Source organism: Elephas maximus, chromosome 19 (assembly GCF_024166365.1).
Source record: "Elephas maximus indicus isolate mEleMax1 chromosome 19, mEleMax1 primary haplotype, whole genome shotgun sequence".
In the NCBI taxonomy this organism is placed as follows: Eukaryota; Metazoa; Chordata; class Mammalia; order Proboscidea; family Elephantidae; genus Elephas; species Elephas maximus.
Window position 1 is genome coordinate 43928431 of NC_064837.1, and position 19757 is coordinate 43948187.

At 38.2% G+C, this 19757-nt stretch overlaps 1 protein-coding gene across 5 annotated transcripts in view; it reads left to right on the forward strand.

Moving 5' to 3' along the window:
- Window positions 1-19757, forward strand: part of SPOP (speckle type BTB/POZ protein) — a 76151-nt gene that overhangs the window by 7167 nt on the left and 49227 nt on the right. For 2 of the 5 annotated variants that reach the window (XM_049859099.1, XM_049859098.1), the window contains exon 2: window positions 19161-19237. The exons of 2 other annotated variants lie outside the window; for them this stretch is intronic. The gene's annotated coding sequence lies outside the window, so the exon portion shown is untranslated. Of the gene's footprint in view, window positions 1-19160; window positions 19238-19276; window positions 19333-19757 lie in introns of those variants that run through there. One more of the 5 variants, XM_049859101.1, reaches the window with a different exon arrangement.

Below are 19757 nucleotides of genomic sequence, written 5' to 3' on the forward strand. Positions count from 1 at the left end.
AGGGATGAACACCTGTTTCTTGTGTTTGTTTTCAGGCCTGGCAAGCCACTCTGAAAGTCACTGCTGACAGATTTGCTAGTAGGATCCAGTAGCTTCTTTTACTTTTGTTTTTGACAAGCTCCCATTACAAGAAAAGAAATTTTAAAGTCCAGCCTCTTTAGGAAAAGCTTGGGTCTTCATTCTTACAACTATGGTCACATTTTAATAGAACATGCAGGAGTTGCCTAGCTGCCCTCTGTGGCAAAGCTGGTCATGCAGCTTTGGGAGGTTTGGATGCAGACCTCAGAGTGGGAATGAAGTGTTCAGACGGTAACCCTTATCTGACCATGGAGACCTTTACTCTTAGCTGTTTCTTTTTAAGAAGCTGTTGGCTTAGATCTTCCTGCCATGGTACCTGCTACATGCTTGCAGTAGTTCTAAGGCCTCTGATTTCTCTTATTTTTAATTAATTTATTTTTAGTAAGAGAAAAAAATGTATGTAATTATTCATCTTCGTAAATTGAGGTTTATATACTCCTTTCTTTGGTATTTAGAAACAAGTAGCCGTGTAAACATTTGCTGCAAATAAAAATGACAGTTTTTAAAGGTGGAAAATCATTGGTGCTGCCTTAAATTTTAAATCATAAAATACCCCATACATGTAGAATAAACAGATAAAAATATTGCTCATATGCCCATCACCCAACTTTATCAAATCTTAGCATTTTGTTATATATGTGCTCAGATTTGTTTTAGTAATAAATAGAGTATTACAGAAACAGTGAAGTCTTAGTGTACGCCTGTTCTCCAGTCCTAAGAGGTAACAGCTATCTTGAATTTGGTGTTTGTTATTCCCATGGGTGTCTGTCATTTTCAAACTTGAGATAAATGCTAGAATCCAAGATGTACCATTTTGTACCTTGAATTTGTACTCAGTATCATTTTTGGATTTACTTAGATTGATGCATACAACTTGACTGCAGTCGTTTAAACTGCTGTATCCCAAACCAAACTACACTGCTGATGAGTCGATTCCGACTAAAAGTGACCCTATAGAACAGAGTAGGACTGCCCCATAGGGTTTCTGAAGTCTGTAAATCTTTCCGGAAGCAGACTGCCACATCTTTCTCCCGTGCAGTGGCTGGTGGGTTCGATTGCCAGCCTTTCAGTTAGCAGCTGAGTACTTTAACCACTGTGCCACCAGGACTCGACAAGCTGCTGTATAGTATTTTATGAATATACTGTACCATAGTTTATTTATCCATTTCCTGTTAATAGACATGCAACTTGATTTCATTTAAACTGCTGTATGGTATTTTATTATTTATCTATTTGCTGTTAATAGACATTTGAGGTATTTCCAGTTTTTTGTCCTTATACAGAATCCTTCAATAAACCTTCTTGTGCCCAACTCTTTGTGAATGTGTGCCAGAATTTCTCTAGGTATACACGTAGAAGTGGGATTGCCAAGGTCATAGGTTATAAACATCTTTGGCTTTACTGACTATTGCTAATTTGTTTTCTAAAGAAGTTATACTAATGTACAATTCCATCAAAAATTGTAGTGGACTTCTGATTATACCACATCCTGACAAACAGCTGGTGTATAAGACTTTAATATTTTTCAATGTAATGTGTATAAAGTGCTATCTCTTTGTTTTAATTTGCTTTTTAACTTTATTTTATCTTTTATCGAACCTTAGACTTTTATATAGTCAGATTTATTATGTTTTTCCTTTATGGTTTGTATTTGTTGTGTCTTAATGAACAATTTCCCCCCATACTGAGGTAATAAACTTACATTCTATATTTTCTTCTAAAAGTTTTTCTTTTCACATTTAGGTCTCTAATCCACCTGGAATTTATTTTGATGTTCGATGTGAAGTAGAGATCTAGTTTTTTTCCTTAAGAATAACCTGGGGCTCCAGCATCATTTATTGAGTAGTTCATCTGCCCCCTACTACTTCGTAAGGCCACGTATATGTTTCCATATAGACAAGGGTTTGTATTTACTTTCTCTGTTCTGTACCATTGGTCTGCATGTCTGTCTTTTGCTGGTACTGCCCTGTCTTAATTATCATAGCTTTATAATATTTTTCATATCTGGTAGGGCAAATCTCACTACCTTATCTTTTTCTATTCATCAGGATCCCTGAAAAACGATGTCAGATTGGTCCATTTTAATGAAGGCGTTTGCTGTCTAAAGTATATTGACATGATATATAACAACCTTCTCCAAGAACAGGGAGAAAGATCAAACCTCCCGATCTAGCAGCTGATCGTTAAATATGTCCCTTGTTCTGAATGAGCCTATAATTGCCATTCAATGTTTTGTTTTGTTGGAGTGCTTTCCACTTTTATAGGGATATAATCGTTGATTGAGAGAAATTTTGTTATAACTTGGTATCCAAGACACCGAATAAAAAACACTTTTGGTGAAGGCATTGAGATTTTATGGTGTTAAGGCTATCTTGATCATAAAGAAAAGAAACATATTTAAAATAGCTCATATAAAAGGAGATTTATCAAAAGGAAATAGCTGTTGTAGAATGCAAGGAAAAGTGGAACCACCAGATCTCAGCGGTGAGTTAATGGACTCTAGTGTCTTCATAAGTCTTCATTCAGATTCCTGAGAGAGGTCTGATTGTCAGTCTGAGGATTGATTTTTCCTGGCCAGATGAGTGCCCAGGTTCAACTCACCTTGAGGATGGGAGTGGGGAAGATTTGGTACAAACAGAGCAATTTTGGAGGTGGCTGGAGTCAGAGGTAGATTCCCTTAGAGCAGTCCTTCTCAAAAGTTCTGATCTCAGGACTCCTTTATACTCTTAAAAATTATTGAGGACCCCAGAGAGCTTTTGTTTACCAAATTAGAAATTAAAGCTGAAAAAAAAAAAATTAAAATATTTATTAATATAAAAATAACAAATAATAAACCAATTTAATATTAACAAATAATACATTTTTATGAAAAGTAATTTTTTTCAAAAATTAGTGAGAAAGTGGCATATTTTTACATATTTGCAAATCTCTTAAATATTTGGCTTAGTAGAAGACAGCTAGATTCTCATATCTGCTTCTCCATTCAATCTGATGTGATAGATTCTTTTAATTAAAGTATAGGAGGAAAATATGGCCTCACAAGGCTATGTGGTTGGAAAAAGGAGGAGTATCTTATAGCCTTTTCAGATAATTGTGCATATCTTCTCTGATACTACACCAAAACTTGAAAAGTTGTGGTTTCTAATAAGTTAGGTTTCAGTGTGGAATCTAAAAGCATTATTGGTGTTACTGTTACATTAAAACCCATTGATCAGTCTTGGACTTAGACTGGATCTTATACCCATACGTGATTTTATAAAACCACATATTGGTCATTTGGGAAGTATTGGTTCGTTGAGTTATGTAACTCTTCCAATTATTGACACATTTCATAATGCGGTATCAAAAAAACCACATGAATTAATATCACCACCTATCTCATCAGAAAAGGCTGTAAGTATTGCGCAAGCTTACCATGGCACATACAAGTTTTCCAAAATTCTATATTTTTGATTAAAAGCTTGGATTTTATCATTGGCAACAAATACTGTCCGTTGCTTTCCTTGAAGTGACACACTCCATTTACAGAAACTGTCTGGTAGATACCCATGTCTGAATGACAGTTGGTCCATTGTTCCTTCATGTAAAAGTAGCGTTCCCTAAAAAAAGCAGCTAGTTCAGCTCACAACTCAGACACAGTCACAGGTGCTCTTCCTGCAGACAGCCGTGGTACCTGAGTATCCTGCAGGAGGGCTTTGTGCGTATTTCCCATTTCATCACACAGAATATTTAAAAAACATGTACTCCAGGATTCAGATTTAATAAAATTAATTTTTCTTTTACTGTTTCATCAAGGACATTCTTAAGTGAAATGGGCTTTTTTTCTTTTTTTTTTTTAACCCACCAGCGCATGATGGTGAAGGACAATGATTCTAATACAGTTGGATGTCATTACTTTGTGCTAAGATAGCAGTTTTTACCCCTTATTACTTTTGCACATCCGTGCAAATGTCAACACAATGAAAAGGAAATAATTTTATAGTATTTTTATGAAAATAGTTTGATTTTATGTACACCTTGAAAGGGTCTTAGTGACCTTCAGGGATGCATGGACCACAGTTAGAGAACTACGACTTGAAGAGAGGGTGTAGGTGGGGAAACAAAGGTCTATTACTTGAGATGCAAGTAGGATTTTACTGGATTGTTAGTGGTCACTTAACATCACTTAACATGATATAGAAATAATGGGATATTTTTAAAGATCACAAGAAGTTTCAGATTTCTCATTGAACAGAAATGCTTTTTTAGGAATTATCTTCAAGCATCAGAGTTTAAGGTACTCTGGTTTTCAGCCAGGTATGCTTTCATGTATGTGATAATCTTAGAAGGATAACCCATTTTAATAAATTGTATGGAATTTGTGTTGTCATAGTAGCATATACAGCTTAACATTTTTTCAAGCAGTTGAATACATTAAAAAATCTGAGCTCCAAAAGTTGTATTTGGGAAGCCCTTGACTTTCCAGAAGAAGCATAGAAAAGGAGGGTTATGGCTGGGAATTTACTGTTCCAGTTTTATATCTTTTGATTATTAAAAGGTCTTGCTAAAGAGAAACATTTCCCCCTCCCTCCACCCCATAGCAATTTGAGTATGTATTGTGACTGGGAGAAAGGAGTAGTGGTGATAACTGACATTTCAACAAATATCTATAGAATGACTGTAAGTAAAGGGGATTGGAAAAAGTGGGAGAAGGGTGTGTTCAGAAATGAGTGGGGATTAAACCAGTATTTTATATTTTGGTGTTTAAAAGAGGAACAGATGTTCATTTGGGGAAGTTGGGATGAGGTAACCTTTGCGAAGATTACATTTGAACTGGGCTTGGAAGGGCAGGTATTATAAAGGCTAGAATTGGCAGAAATGGGGAAGGGAATTCAGGCAGAAGGAATTTCATGAGCAAATATGTGGAGGTGGGGAAATGCAGTGTTTGTTAGTATGGGGTATGTACTGGAAATAACAAACAGTGTTGTATGACTGAAGCAAAGGATACATAGAGTAATGGGAAATCAGACTGGAAAGTAAATTGGCCCAGAACATGGAAGGTCTTCTACCAAGGCCAGGCAGTTTGGGTTTAATGATGGGAACTTTCAAAGTTTTTTTTTTTTTTTTTTTTGTAATAATTTTTATTGTGCTTTAAGTGAAAGTTTACAAATCAAATCAGTCTGTCACATATAAGCTTATAAACACCTTACTCTATACTCCCACTTACTCTCTCCCTAATGAGTCAGCCTGCTCCCTCCTTCCAGTCTCTCCTTTTGTGACGATTTTTGCCAGTTTCTAACCCTCTCTACCCTCCTATCTCCCCTCCAGACAGGAGATGCCAACACAATCTCAAGTGTCCACCTGATACAAGTAGCTCACTCTTCATCAGCATCTCTCTCCCACCCATTGTCCAGTCCCTTCCATGTGTGATGAGTTGTCTTCGGGAATGGTTCCTTTCCTGGGCCAACAGAAGGTTTGGGGACCATGACCGCCGGGATTCCTCTAGTCTCAGTCAGACCATTAAGTCTGGTCTTTTTATGAGAATTTGGGGTCTGCATCCCACTGATCTCCTGCTCCCTCAGGGATTCTCTGTTGTGCTCCCTGTCAGGGCAGTCATCGGTTGTGGCCGGGCACCATCTAGTTCTTCTGGTCTCAGGATGATGTAAGTCTCTGGTTCATGTGGCCCTTTCTGTCTCTTGGGCTCATAGTTATCGTGTGACCTTGGTGTTCTTCATTCTCCTTTGCTCCAGGTGGGTTGAGACCAATTGATGCATCTTAGATGGCCGCTTGTTAGCATTTAAGACCCCAGACGCCACATTTCAAAGTGGGATGCAGAATGTTTTCATAATAGAATTATTCAAAGTTTTTAATTAAAGAAATAACATGATCAGAGTGAGCTTTCAGAAAATTTATTTGACCACGTTCATTCATTCATTCATCTGTTGAATATTCTATGGAATAGCTACTTTGTGCCATGTATAGCACAAGGCACGGTGTACAATGGCAAACCAAATAAAAACCCTACTCTCATGGAGTGGGAAGACCCTTCAACAAGTAAACACAAATTTACAACAACACAAATATAAGTTGTAAATGCTATGAAGGAAAGGAATAAATTACTATTAGGGAGAAAAACAGGGAGATTAAATTTAGTTGGGGAAGGTCAGAAAAGCCGAGGAGTTAACAAATATTAATTGAGCATCAGGTGTGTGCCAGACACTGTTCTAGATGCTGAGAATACAGCTGAGGAATAAAACAGATAAAAATCCCTGCTCTCATGGAGCATATATTCAGGCAATAAACAAATAAAATATGGTATATTAGAAGGTGATGAGTCCCAAAGAGGAAAATAAAGACCAAAAAAGGGATAATGGAGTATTGGGCAGGAGGATGCAATTTTAGATAGAATGGCTAGGGAAGGCCTCACTAAACCACTACAAAGGTAGTATTTGAAATGGGGAAAAATATTTGGGAACCATATATCTGATAAGGATTTAACTCAGGTTATATGAAGAGGTCCTGTAACTCAACGACAAAAGAAGAAAAACAACCCAATTAAAAAATGGGCAAAGGACTTGAATAGACAATTCTCCAAAGAAGACATACAAATGGTCAGTAAGTAAATGAAAAGATACACAACATTGTTAGTCATTCACACATACACCTGCTGCCATCGAGTCGATTCCAACTCACAGCGACCCTACAGGAGAGAGCAGAATTGCCTCATGGGGTTTCCAAGGATTGCCTGGTGGATTCGAACTGCCAGCCTTTTGGTTAGCAGCCTTAGTTCTTAGCCACTACACCACCAGGGTTTCCTTATTAGTCATCATGGAAATGCAAATCAAAACCACGATGAGATACCACTTCATACCCTCTAGGATGGCCATTATCAGAGAAATGGGAAATGATATCACAAAAATAACAAGTGTTGGTTAGGATGTGGAACAATTGGAACCCTCTTGCTTGCTGGTGGGAATATACAATGGTGTAGCCACTGTAGAAGACAGCTTGGCATTTCCTCAAAAAGTTATTAAAGAATTACCATATGACTCAGCAGTTCAACTCCTACATATATATCCAAAAGACTTGAAAGTAGGGATACAAACACATACTTGTACACCAGTGTTCATTGCAGCATTATTCACAGAGGTAAAAAGTGGCAGTCAACCCAAATGTTGACCAACAGATGAATGGGTAAACCAAATGTGATATATACACACAATGGAATATTATTTAGCCATAAAGTGAAGTGGAATTCTGGTACATGCAGTGATGTGGATGAACCTTGAAAACATTGTGCTAAGTGAAATAAAACACAAAAGGACAAATGTCATATGATCTCACATGCAATAACTAGAATAGGCAAATGCCTAGGGGCAAAAGTTTATTAGTGGTTATTAGGAGCTGCAGGGAGAATGGGGAATTATTGCTTAAGGGGTACTGAGTTTCTGTTTGTGGTGATGAAAAACTTGGAAATGGAGGTGATTGCACAACATAGTGAATGTAATGTCACTGAACTGTACACTTAAAAATGGTTGAAATAACAATTTCTTTGTTATATATATTTTACTACAAAATTTTAATAACTGGGGGAAAGGGTAATATGACTGAACCATACAGATTTCTAATGGAAGGAGCACTCCAGACGGGAGAGCAAGAGCAAAAGCCATGAGGCATTCATGTACCTGACATGTTCAAGGAACCAACAAGAAGGCCAGTGTAGTTATAGGTTAAGTGAGCAAATAAAGTAGAAATGAGGCCAGAGAGGGTGATGGGAGTCCAGATCCTGTACAGCACAGGTTCTCACCTTAACTGCATATTAGAATCACCTCATGCCTGGGCTGCATCTTAGACCACTTAGATAAGAATCTTAAGTAAGGTGGAACTTGCTGATAGAGGAGATGGAAAAAAGTAGATGGATTTGAGAAATATGTTAAGGAAAGACTCCATTTAATTATAGATTGAATGTGGAGGTTGAAGGAGAGGAAGGTGTCAAGAATGACTTCCAGGTTTCTGGCTCAAACAACTGGATGGGTAGAGGTGCCACTTACTGAACTGGGGTGTAGGGGTGTGGAGAGGAATGAGAGGAGTAGGCATGGAATTTGGAAGGAAGATCAGAAATCAGGAGTTAATTTTAGATATGTTCAATTTGAGATGCGAATGAAGCTAAGTATGTTCAGTAGGCAGATATACTAGTGGAGCTCGAAGTGAAGTCAGGGCTTGAAGTAATCAATTTTTACATCATCTGCATATTGATAGTTGTAAAAGTAGCTAAATGGTATCATATAGTATAAATTTGGTAAGAAAAGAGCTGGAGGTATGGAGGAGTTAGCCTTTTCTAATTGTCTGAATAAGAATTGATGCTATTGTGAACTGGGATGATGGCAGTAGGACTAGAAAAGAGTAGGCATGGAGACATTTGAGGATGTGTAGAGCCACTTTGAGTAGGGTAGACAGTAGGCAAGGAATGAAAGATAACTTTTTGATATTAAGCCCAGATGAATGATCGATTGGTCCATTAACAGATATAAAGCAGTCATGAGGAGCTGGTTTGGGAAAAAAGATAGTGTTTGGCTTTGGATGTATTGACATTTAGGAAAGGCTGCCTAAGCAGGCAGGCAGTTGGATCTATTGCATTGGGTCTTGGAAAAGCTGGTGAAGTTTGATACAGATCTGGGTTTCATTACATAAAATTGACTTACCTTGGAAGTAGCAAAGATTATGAAAATAACAAAATGTGTGGTCTTTATCATGACCTGTTTTCCAGTTGTCATCAACTCAGTTCCTACTCACAGCAACCCCACGTGGCAGGGTAGAACTGCGCTCCATCTTCAAGGTAGTGACCTTTCAGGAGCAGATAGTTACGCTTCTCTTACGAGGCACCTCTGAGTGGATTTGAACTGCAAACCTCTTATTTAGTTGGTGAGTGCTTAACAGTTTGTGCCACTGGGGCATGTCAACTTTGATGTGTTGTTAGGGACTACTACCCTTCAGGAGCTAGCGTGTCACTCCTTAAAATGGTGATGATAGTAAATAAGAGCACTATACACACAAATCATTAACAACAATTGTGTGTAATTTCAAAATCCAAACTATTTTTTCAGAATGAAAATATTTGTTTTTTCTGATTATAGAATAACTCATGAAAAAAAACAGAAAAGTAAAAATTGCCCAAAATATCACCATGCTGTTAACTACAGTTAACATTTTGCCAAATATCTTATTGGACATTTCTCTAAATGTGTATATGCACATAGATGTTTATATCTTTTCAAAAATTGGATCATTTTAAAATATTGCTTTTAAAAAAATTTTTTTTAATTCATTAGTATGGTATAGATTTTGTGTGAATAAAAACTAATCTTTATTTGAATACATCATATTTTATTTGGCTAACTCCTTACTAATAACTTATTTTTTCCCAAATTTTTGCACTATAAATTATGCTGTGATGAGCATCCTTGTACATAAATCTTTATGTACTGATCACATTGATTCCTTAGGATTGATTCCCAAAATGGAATTGCTGTGTTAAAGGGTATGCAACATAACATTTTTTTCCTTTCTAGTCTTTAAGTAATTTTATGATTGAAAAGAAACTTAAACAGCATTAAAAGACGTTTTAATGAAGAAGAAAAATCTTATTCTTACTACCAGCTGTTTTCTTCTTCATTTGATCAGAGGCTACCTAGCTCATAAGTTTAAAAAAAAAAAAAATACCTTTCCTAGGTCTCACTAGACCTATTGAATGCAAATCTTCAGTTGGGAAAGACATACACAGAAGAATTCTACTTCTGGGCATCGGATGTTAGTTGCCAGGTAAGAGGCCCTGAAATAACATTTGTTAATTGCCAAGAAAGTGACAATAAGTATGATAGGAATTCACAGTGAACTGGGGGGATTAGGAAATTCTTTCAAGGCAGGGTAGGGCTTGACTTGGATCAGGAATGATGGAAAGGATTCAGATAGGAGATAGGAGGCCATCTCTGGCTTTCAGAATAGTGTGAACAGCTTTGAGGAAGGCACATGGTTTTATGTATGAGCTGACGAATAGGCTAGAGCATAGCTGCTAGAGCAACTGGAGATGTGAGTTCATGTATGGTGCCATGGAGTGGCTGGTATGGGAGTTAAGTTATATCCCAGAGGACTGTGATTTTATTTTTAGTCTATCTGAAGTTATACAGTATTGAACTCTAAGACATAGCAGACACATAGATGTGGCCCAATTTAAGCAAAATGAATACATTAAAATCTCTTTTTACAAGAAGTATAGGAGGACCCAAATATCAAACCCACTGCCGTTGAGTCGATTTCAACTTATAGAGACCCTATAGGACACAATGGACCTGCCCCATAGGGTTTCCAAGGCTATAAATCTTTACGGAAGCAGACTGCTATATTGTTCTTCCTCAGAGTGGCTGGTAGATTCAAACCGCCAGCCTTTTAGTTAGCAGCCAAATGCTTTAATCACTGTACCACCAGGGCTCCTTACATATTTAGAAAACTGGATTATTTAAATAGTGAACATCCTAATACTTAAATATTTATTTTATTATATAGTTTGACAGACATGTGGCAACTTTTGTGGATCTCAGTTTCTTTTACAAAATCAAAGGGTTTAGACACAGTGGTGATTCAGATCTTTTCTGGTACTGAAATTGTTATATAACCTTTCAAGAATACCTTGATTTTATGAAGTAAGTTGAACTGGCAGTCAGGCTGATATCACTTCTAGTCCATTAGGATACAGTAATGGATCCTCACATCTGTGGGAGGAAAAATCCTCACTTGGATGATTCTCTCATGGTGTTCCAGGTCTAGATGAATTTACCTTTGGCATCTCGTTTGTTCTCATCTTTTATTTCCAAATGGCATTTAGAGATTTTCCTTTAAAAGAACTTCATGGCTAAGCTTGGGCCTCAAGAGGATGCTGTTGAGAGGAATTATTATATTAAAAAAAAAAAAAGTGAGTGGTCTCTGGGGTCTTAAAAGCTAGCCAAGTGGCCATTTGAGATGCAGCAATGGGTCTCAGCCCACCTGGAGCAAAGGAGAATGAAGAACACCAAAGACACAAGGAAGATATGAGCCCAAGAGACAGAAAGGGCCATATAAACCAGAGCATCAGCCTGAGACTGGAAGAACTAGATGGTGCCCAGCTACCACCAATGACAGGGAACACAACACAAAATTCTTGATGGAGCAGGAGAAATGTGGGATGTAGAACTCAAATTCTAGTAAAAAGACCAGACTTTATGGTCTGACTGAGACTGGAGGGACCCCAGGGGACATGGCCCCCAGACTCTGTTGGCCCAAAACTAAAACCATTCCTGAAGCCAACTCTTCAGACAAAGATTAGACTGGACTATAAGACATAAAATAATACTGGTGAGCAGTGTGCTTCTTGGCTCAAGTAGACACATGAGACTATGTGGGCAGCTCCTGTCCAGAGGTGAGATGAGAGGGGGACAGGAGCTGGTTGAATGAACACAGGGAATACAGGATGGAGGGGAGTGTGCTGTCACATCACAGGGAGAGCAACTAGGATCACATAACAATGTGTGTATAAGTTTTTGTATGAGAAACTGACCTGAATTGTAACCTTTCACTTAAAGCACAGTAAAAAGAAAAACGTTGTCATCAAGTTGATTACGACTCAGGTAATTAAAAAAAAACCAAACCAAACCAGTTGCCATTGAGTTCATTCTGATTCACAGAGACCCTATAGGAAAGGGTAGAACAGCCCCACAGAGTTTCCAAGGAGCACCTGGTGGATTCAAACTGCTGACCCTTTGGTCAGCAGCCATAGTGCTTAACCACTGCACCACCAGGGTTTCCACATAGATAATAGTTTTAAATTATCCTCATGTAAGGTATCCATAGAAGTTTATCTCACGTTGGATTTCTTCTTTTATTTGAATTCACTCCCATGATGGCTTTAATGTAAGTCCAGGCTATGTAAATACCATTTTCTTTTTAGTTCAGCTAAGATATAAATTTATAGGCAAAATTACATAATGGATTCCAAAATAATGTTATGGATATAGATATATATTTACTGTTTTGAATTATTTATACCACTTTTTTACCCTTCAGTGTGGTTTTCTTGACTGTATTTTACAGATGAGGAAACAGGCACAGAGAGATTTTTTTTTTTTGTTTTAGTTCACTTACCTGAGATCATACAGCTAGTAAATACTATGATATGCCAATCAAATGATCACTTGGTAAATATGGAATCTTCACAAAGAGAAGTAAAAATGCTTGAGGTCATTTCATCTGGATGATGATATATTCACTCATTCCCTTTTCAAACCTTTATTGTTGTTGTTGTTAATGCGCTGTTGAGTCAGTTCTGACTCATAGCGACCCCACGTACCACAGAACAAAACACTGCCTGGTTCTGTACCATCCTCACAATTGTTGCTATGTTTGAGCTCTTTGTTGCAGCCACTGTGTCAGTCCATTTCTTTGAGGGTTTTCTCTTTTTCATTGACCCTCTACTGAGCATGATATCCTTCTCCAGGGACTGGTCCCTCCTGATAACATGTCCAAAGTACATAAGATGAAGTCTCTCCATCCTCACTTTGAGGGAGCATTCTGGCAGTATTTCTTTTGAGGCAGATTTGTTCGTCCCTCTGGCAGTCCATGGTATATTCAGTATTCTTTACCAACACCATAATTCAAAGGCATCAGTACTATTTGTTAGGCATTACAAACTTTTTGAATAAGTTTTTTTCATCTCCTCCAAGTATGGTGGGAATTAAAGGTTGTGATTTTATCACAGGATAAAGGATGAAGATAACAGTATCTTCTTTATTGCCAAATATTATATAAAGATGTATTGAATTAACTAAATTAATGTCAACTGTGAAAGTTTCAAAATTTATAGACATGAGATATCTGTAGAAGTGATTAGGTTAATTATAAATTGTATGGAATTCTCAAGAACATTGGACATCGGTTTAAAAAACTACTTTTGGAAGATATTTGAATTACATGATCTGATTGCATAAACTTTTCTGACAGGTATGGGCAGTAACCAGCGATTGTGAACTTTGGTTACCAGACTGTCCACAGCCAATTGGGAGCCGTTACTTTCTTTTATGTCATAGTAGTTTGCTGTTTAACATAGCAACCAAGCCAAACATTGCTTTACTTTGTTCTTGACAGAATGAGCAATCACGGTGTTAAATTGAATATCTTTGGATTTGATTTTTGGTTCCGGGTAGTCATTTGTTTTTTTCTCCTTGATTGATTGCCACTTACTACCAATCTCAGGTCAAAGATACAGATTCTTGTGTGTCTTGAAAACAGTAGATTGTATAGAAGGATGTCATTATCTCATCTAAGTGTGAGGCATGCCTCTTTTAATTGTAATTGGAATATTTGTTTTTCTTTGGTTTAAATTTTTTATTTGAAAACTCTCAGTGTAAAATTTTTATCTACTAATCTGTTTAATTCAGTTTGGTAAGTGGGGGGTTGAACTTCATTAAGTAGAATTGCCACCACCTAGAAGACTTGAAGTTTTCTTTCAGCTACACCAGCCTTAAAGGGCCTGCCCAGACCGTATGCCTGCCAGGTAAGGGTTTCTTTATTAGTGGAAGAATTCGGGGGCCTCTTATATAATTTTTTTGTTTAGTTCAACTCTTCCTCCCTTTTCCAGTTGATCACCCTGTTGGACACCTGGAACGATCTGTTCTGAGTCAGTGTCTGGAGTTGGGTCCTATAGATAATTTTTGGTGTGGTGAGAACAAGGCTAGAAGACCACTCTAATTTTTTTGTGTGTGTGTGTGTGATTCTTTGATAACAAGAAATGGGGGGGGCAGTTTTCTTAAGAGATTTTGTGTGGAGTGTGGTTGATCTACTTGGGTGAGGAGAGGAAAGAATGGTGTTGGGAATAGTCTCATATTGATTGTTCCTGGGTTTATTTTCTCACTTCTCTCATAAAATGAGAAGGAGCTTCTGCTGAAAACAAATACATGGCATTAGGTGTACTGTTTCTGGCTTCCCAAATGTGAAATTTTTTTTCCACATTTCAATGTCAAACCAAAATATTGTTCCCTCTCCCAATGTGATATCATGCTACAACTGAGGATATAATAAGTATTTATAATACCAAGTGGAGCCTGGTGGCGCAGTGGTTAAGAGCGGGGCTGCTAACCAAAAGGTCAGCAGTTCGAATCCACCAGCGGTACCAACTCAGCAGCAATGGGTTTGGTTTGATAATACCAAGTAATAAAACCAAAAAACCCATTGCCTTCAAATTGATTCCAACTCATAGCAACCCTATGGGACAGAGTAGTACTGCCCAGTAGGGTTTCCAAGGAGTGGCTAGTGGCTTTGAACTGCCATCCTTTTGGTTAGCAGACATAGCTCTTAACCACTGTGCCACCAGGGCTCCAAATAATAGGAAAGTAAAATAAGAACTTTTTATGTATATTTCTTTTGTGTTTAGAAACTCATGTGCCCTCCCCATACACACATATCACAGAGTTGCCTGGTGTTTACATGGTGCCTTGCCAATACTTCCCATTAAAGTAAGATGGTAATTCTCAAAGTAGATGCCCTGAATTTAATAAGCACTAATTTACTGACTACTTGCTAGACATTATATCAGTTATTTAATTAAGAAAAAAAAAAAATACTTCCAAGAGCTGCTGCTTTGTTTATTAACACTTCATATTACCTCTGGAATCGTGCACTATCCTGTTTAATTTGGGGATAAACAGCTGAATTAATAAGGATTCTTTGCCAGTGCTGAGGATGAAGAACTAAATTCACATTTCACTGTGCTGATAACCACGTCTGGGTGAAAGTGACTGGATTATATGTGGAGGAATTTGGCCATACATGTTATTAAGTCCTGACCTCGGAACTGGAACTCTTGGGATTCATAGAATCTGCGATACAGGTTGCTCACTTATTCCCCTTGAAAAGAAATTTATTTCTTTTAATATCTTCTTTTACAAGTACCTCAAGGAAACATCAACACTTAAATTCTTGTGAACAAATAGCAAGCCAGGAATAGTGGGATGCAGACCCCAAATTCTCATAAAAAGACCAGACTTAATGGTCTGACTGAGACTAGAAGAATCCCGGCGGTCATGGTCCCCAAACCTTCTGTTGGCCCAGGACAGGAACCATTCCCGAAGACAACTCATCAGACGTGGAAGGGACTGGACAATGGGTTGGAGAGAGATGCTGACGAAGAGTGAGCTACTCGTATCAGGTGGACACTTGAGACTGTGTTGGCGTCTCCTGTCTGGAGGGGAGATGGGAGGGTAGAGAGGGTTAGAAACTGGCAAAACCATCACGAAAGGAGAGGCTGGAAGGAGGGAGCAGGCTGACTCATTAGGGGAAGAGTAAGTGGGAGTATGGAGTAAGGTATATATAAGCTTACATGTGACAGACTGACTTGACTTGTAAACTTTCACTTAAAGCACAATAAAAATTATTAAAAAAAAAAAAATAGCAAGCCAGTACCATATAACATGTCTGCTACATTTTAGTTTGTTCACTTAATTAATAAAAGACATTTCTGGCCTTCTTATGGCTTTTCTTCTCAAAGGTTGTTTGTATCCACTCCTCTATGACTCTTTCTCTGCCTTATTTAATTTTCTGGCCATCCTAGATGAATAGTGTAGGGAATCATGTTCAGCATATATATTGGTGCTGCATTTTGCAGGGCAATTTGGCAGTGTCTATCACTAAACAGTGCACAGGCTCTTGGACTGGCTCTTGTTTTTTGTACTTTAGGTGAAGGTTTACAGAACAAACTAATTTCTCATCAAATAGTGCACACATTGTTCTGTGACATTGGTTAACAACTTCCCCCCCCACCCCGACATGTCAGCCCTCTCCCTTCTCAGCGCTGGGTTCCCTATCACCAGCTTTCCTTTTCCCTCCTGTCTTCCAGTCCCTACCCCAGGGCTGGTGTGCCCCTTTAGTCCTATTTTGTTCCATGGGTCTGTTCAGTCTTTGGGTGAAGGTTGAACCTCAGAAGTGAACTCGTTACTGAGCTGAAAGGGCATCCAGGGGCCATACTCTCAGGGTTTCTCCAGTCTCTGTCAGGCCAGCAAGTCTGGTCTTTCTTTTTGAGTTAGAATTTTGTTCTATGTTTTTTTTTTTCCGGCTCTATCTGGGACCCTCTATTGTGATCCCTGTCAGAGCAGTCAGTAGTGGTAGCCAGGTACCATCTCGTTGTACTGGACTCAGTCTGTTCGAGGCCGTGGTAGATGTGGTCCATTAGTCCTTTGGACTAATGTTTCCCTTGTATCTTTAGTTTTCTTCATTCTTCGTTGCTCCTGAAGGGGTGAGACCAGTGCAGTATCCTAGATGGCCACTCACAGGCTTTTAAGACCGCAGATGATACTTACCAAGTAGAATGTAGAATGTATTCTTTATACACTATGTTATGCCAGTTGAGCTAGATATTCTGGAGATCATGGTCCCCACAGCCTTCAGCCCAGCAGTTTGGTCCCTCGGGGGGTTTGGATATGTCTGTGACCTTGCCTTGTACAGGTTGTGCTGGCTTCCCAAGTATTGTGTATAGTCTTACCCTTCACCAAAGCTTTCACGTATCTGTTGTCTATTAAGCGATTTTCCATTCCCACCCCTCCCCTCCCTCGTAACCTTTAAAGATTGTTTCTTTTTGTATGTAAACCTTTTCTTGAGTATTTACAGTAGTGGTCTCATACAATATTTGTCCTGTGATTGACTTATTTCACTCAGCATAATTGGGCTTGCTCTTGGACTACCACTTTATTGGAGATTTACACATGGATATGCTTGCACAGATGTTCAGATACACAGAATACTCTTTTTTTTTTTTTGAAGATACAAAAGCAACAGTGGTTATCTTTAGGCTTTAAAGAGAGGAATTTGGGGTCTGAGAGAAACTTACTTTTCAATTATAACTTTCTATAACTTGTGAATTATTTACGTTGTGTATGTATTGCTTTTATTTTTTGAAAGGCATGTATGAATAGAGGGAGATATAATTTTAACAGTAGAACTTTAGTGCTGGAAGGTATGTTTGTGATTCTTGGGCAATTATCCTCATGTAAGTATGAGAAAGCTCACACTTAGGAAAGAACCTGAAAAGCCTGGACTAGGTTCTGGGAACAGCAATAGCTTATGAGTGTATTGACTTGTTCTATTTCTATTCAGATTCTAACAGTTCATTTAACTAATGTTTATTTTTCCTCATTGTGAAGAAATGATATTGGAAGAACCAATAAAATGTCAATCTCTGTAAAACAGCTAGTTCTTAAAGTAACTACCTCTACTAGTAGAGATAAAGCGGTAGTGTTAACTCTTCCCTGTATTTTGTAACTTATGAGTTCTTTAAGTATTTAATCCTTTGAAGTGAATTTGTATCTTGAGCTCAAAGCTTCCCTTTTGACCAGAATACCTAGCTGACTATTCTAGACTTTTGTAGATGGAGAAATAGCCTTTGTGTATCGAAAAATATCTCTTAGTGGTGCATAATCAAAATGATTTTGTGGGAGACAGGAAATCTTTTTAATGGCTTGCTATTTAAAGGCAAAATCTTCTGTAAAAGATGGTAGAGAAATTAATTGTTTAAAGGAGGAAAATATTACATATTGACGGGAAGCTCTCAGTTCTTGAAACTATGAGCAGTTCCTCTCTGAACTGTAAGTTGAGTCTTTTCCTGACTCTTCAAGGCCAGAGCATTTTCTCCTTATTCAAAGCAAGGAAAGAAATCGATAGTGGTGAGGTTCGCAGTTCAACATGGGACTGGACATCCAGACTGCATTCGGTAAATACTTTTCATAGTCGATTGATTTTAAGGGCTCAAACAATAGAAACACATTGATTAATGTTAAGATTAGTTGTTGGCCTTAGGATAAAATCTGTCTTTGCTGGTGACTCCACTACTAGTATAGATGGGAAAATTTACTCTTCTAAAAATTAAATACTCCATTGGCCCCCCTCAGAGTAGACCAAAACCAAACTCACTGCTATTGAGTCGATTCCAACTCATGATGTCACCATGTTTCAAGATGGACATTCTGGATATTTGATAATAATTTGATTAGGCTGATGTGATGAATCTTTCACAGGAAAGGATTTCCAGGAAATAAAGAAAGCCTTTTAGCATCTTGAGGATCAGAGTCAAAACATGTCTGTGCTGTTTAATCAGTAAAGTTTTGGTTAAATTGAGAGGGAGAAAAGGTTATAGAGGTCCAAGAACAAATACAGTTGCAAACTTATCTTTGTAACCCTACATCCTTTGGAGGGAATCCAGTTTGTATAGTCACTTTAATTCTGTTGTAAATGTAGACTGAGCAATGAGGTTAGATAGTTTGACAGTTGACTTAATTTGAACAGTTGCAGGAGGTAAGACTGGAAAGCTAGGCTGGGGGGTGTCAACATTGCATGTGTTTTCTGGATTGTTTCCAGAATCCTTACTGGTCATGGAGAGAATTTGGACTCTGCATAATGTTGTGGTTTGAACTGTGTCTCCCAAAAAATGTGTGTTGTAAATCCTAACCTCTATACCTGTGGTCATAATCCCATTTGGGAATGGGTTGTCTCTGTTATATTAATGAGACAGGATTAGTATAGGGTATACCTTCAGTGGAGTCCTGGTGGTGTAGTGGTTAAAGTGCTCAGCTGCTAACCAAAAGGTTGGTGGTTCGAGCTCACCAGCCACTCCATGGGAGAAGGATGTAGCAGTCTGCTTCCATAAAGATTTACAGGCTTGGAAACCCTGTGAGTCAGTTCTACTCTGTCTTGTAGGGTTGCTATGAGTAGGAATCGACTCAACACCCGTGGATTTGCTTTTTGGGCTTTGGTATCTTCAGTCAATCGCTTTTGATATATAAAAGAGATTAAATGCAAGCTAGGTAGCAGAGATGGGGGAAGAGAGATGTCAAACCACAGGAAGATCGCCCAGGAGCAGAAGAGGTGAGGATTTTCTCTAGAGTGGACAGAGAGAAAAAGCGTTCCCCTAGAACCAGTGCCCTGAATTCAGACTTGTAGCCTCCTAAACTGTGAGAAAATTAATTTCTGTGGTATTTTTGTTATAGCAGCACTAGATAACTAAGACACTGACTGAGGTCTTTTCTGTATTCTAGATCATTATTGAACCCATCGTCTTTATTTTTGGAGCCCTGATGGCACAGTGGTGAAGAGCTTGGTTGTCAGCCATAAGGTCAGCAGTTTGAATCTACTAGCTGGTCCTTGGAAACCCTACGGGACAGTTCTACACTGTCCTACAGGGTCACTGAGTCAGAATCCACTCGACGGGTTTGTGTGTTTTTTTCTTGGTCCCTAATTACAGTTTGACTGTTTTTCTCACTTTGAAATTCTTCAGCCCAACATTCCCTTTTTCAAACATAACTGCAGAGAAGATAGTATGATAGACTGGGTTCTGTTCTCAGCTTGCTGCTGGCCTCTTGTATGTAATATAGCACATTGGGCAAGACGCTAAGCTTCTTTGGGGTTGAGTTTCCTCATCTATAAAACTAAATCATTTGACTGGATTTCATTAGATCCTGTTACAGCTATAGAATTATTCATCAAACATTAATGAAGTACTTTCTGTGTGCCAGGCGCAGTACATGGTGCTCTAACTGCAAGTCCCTTGCCTTCAAAATATTCAGGCTAAAAAGGAAGAATTCCCTTCACTTTATTCAGATCTTTTACTTTTGAGGAATTAGGTATTATTAGCA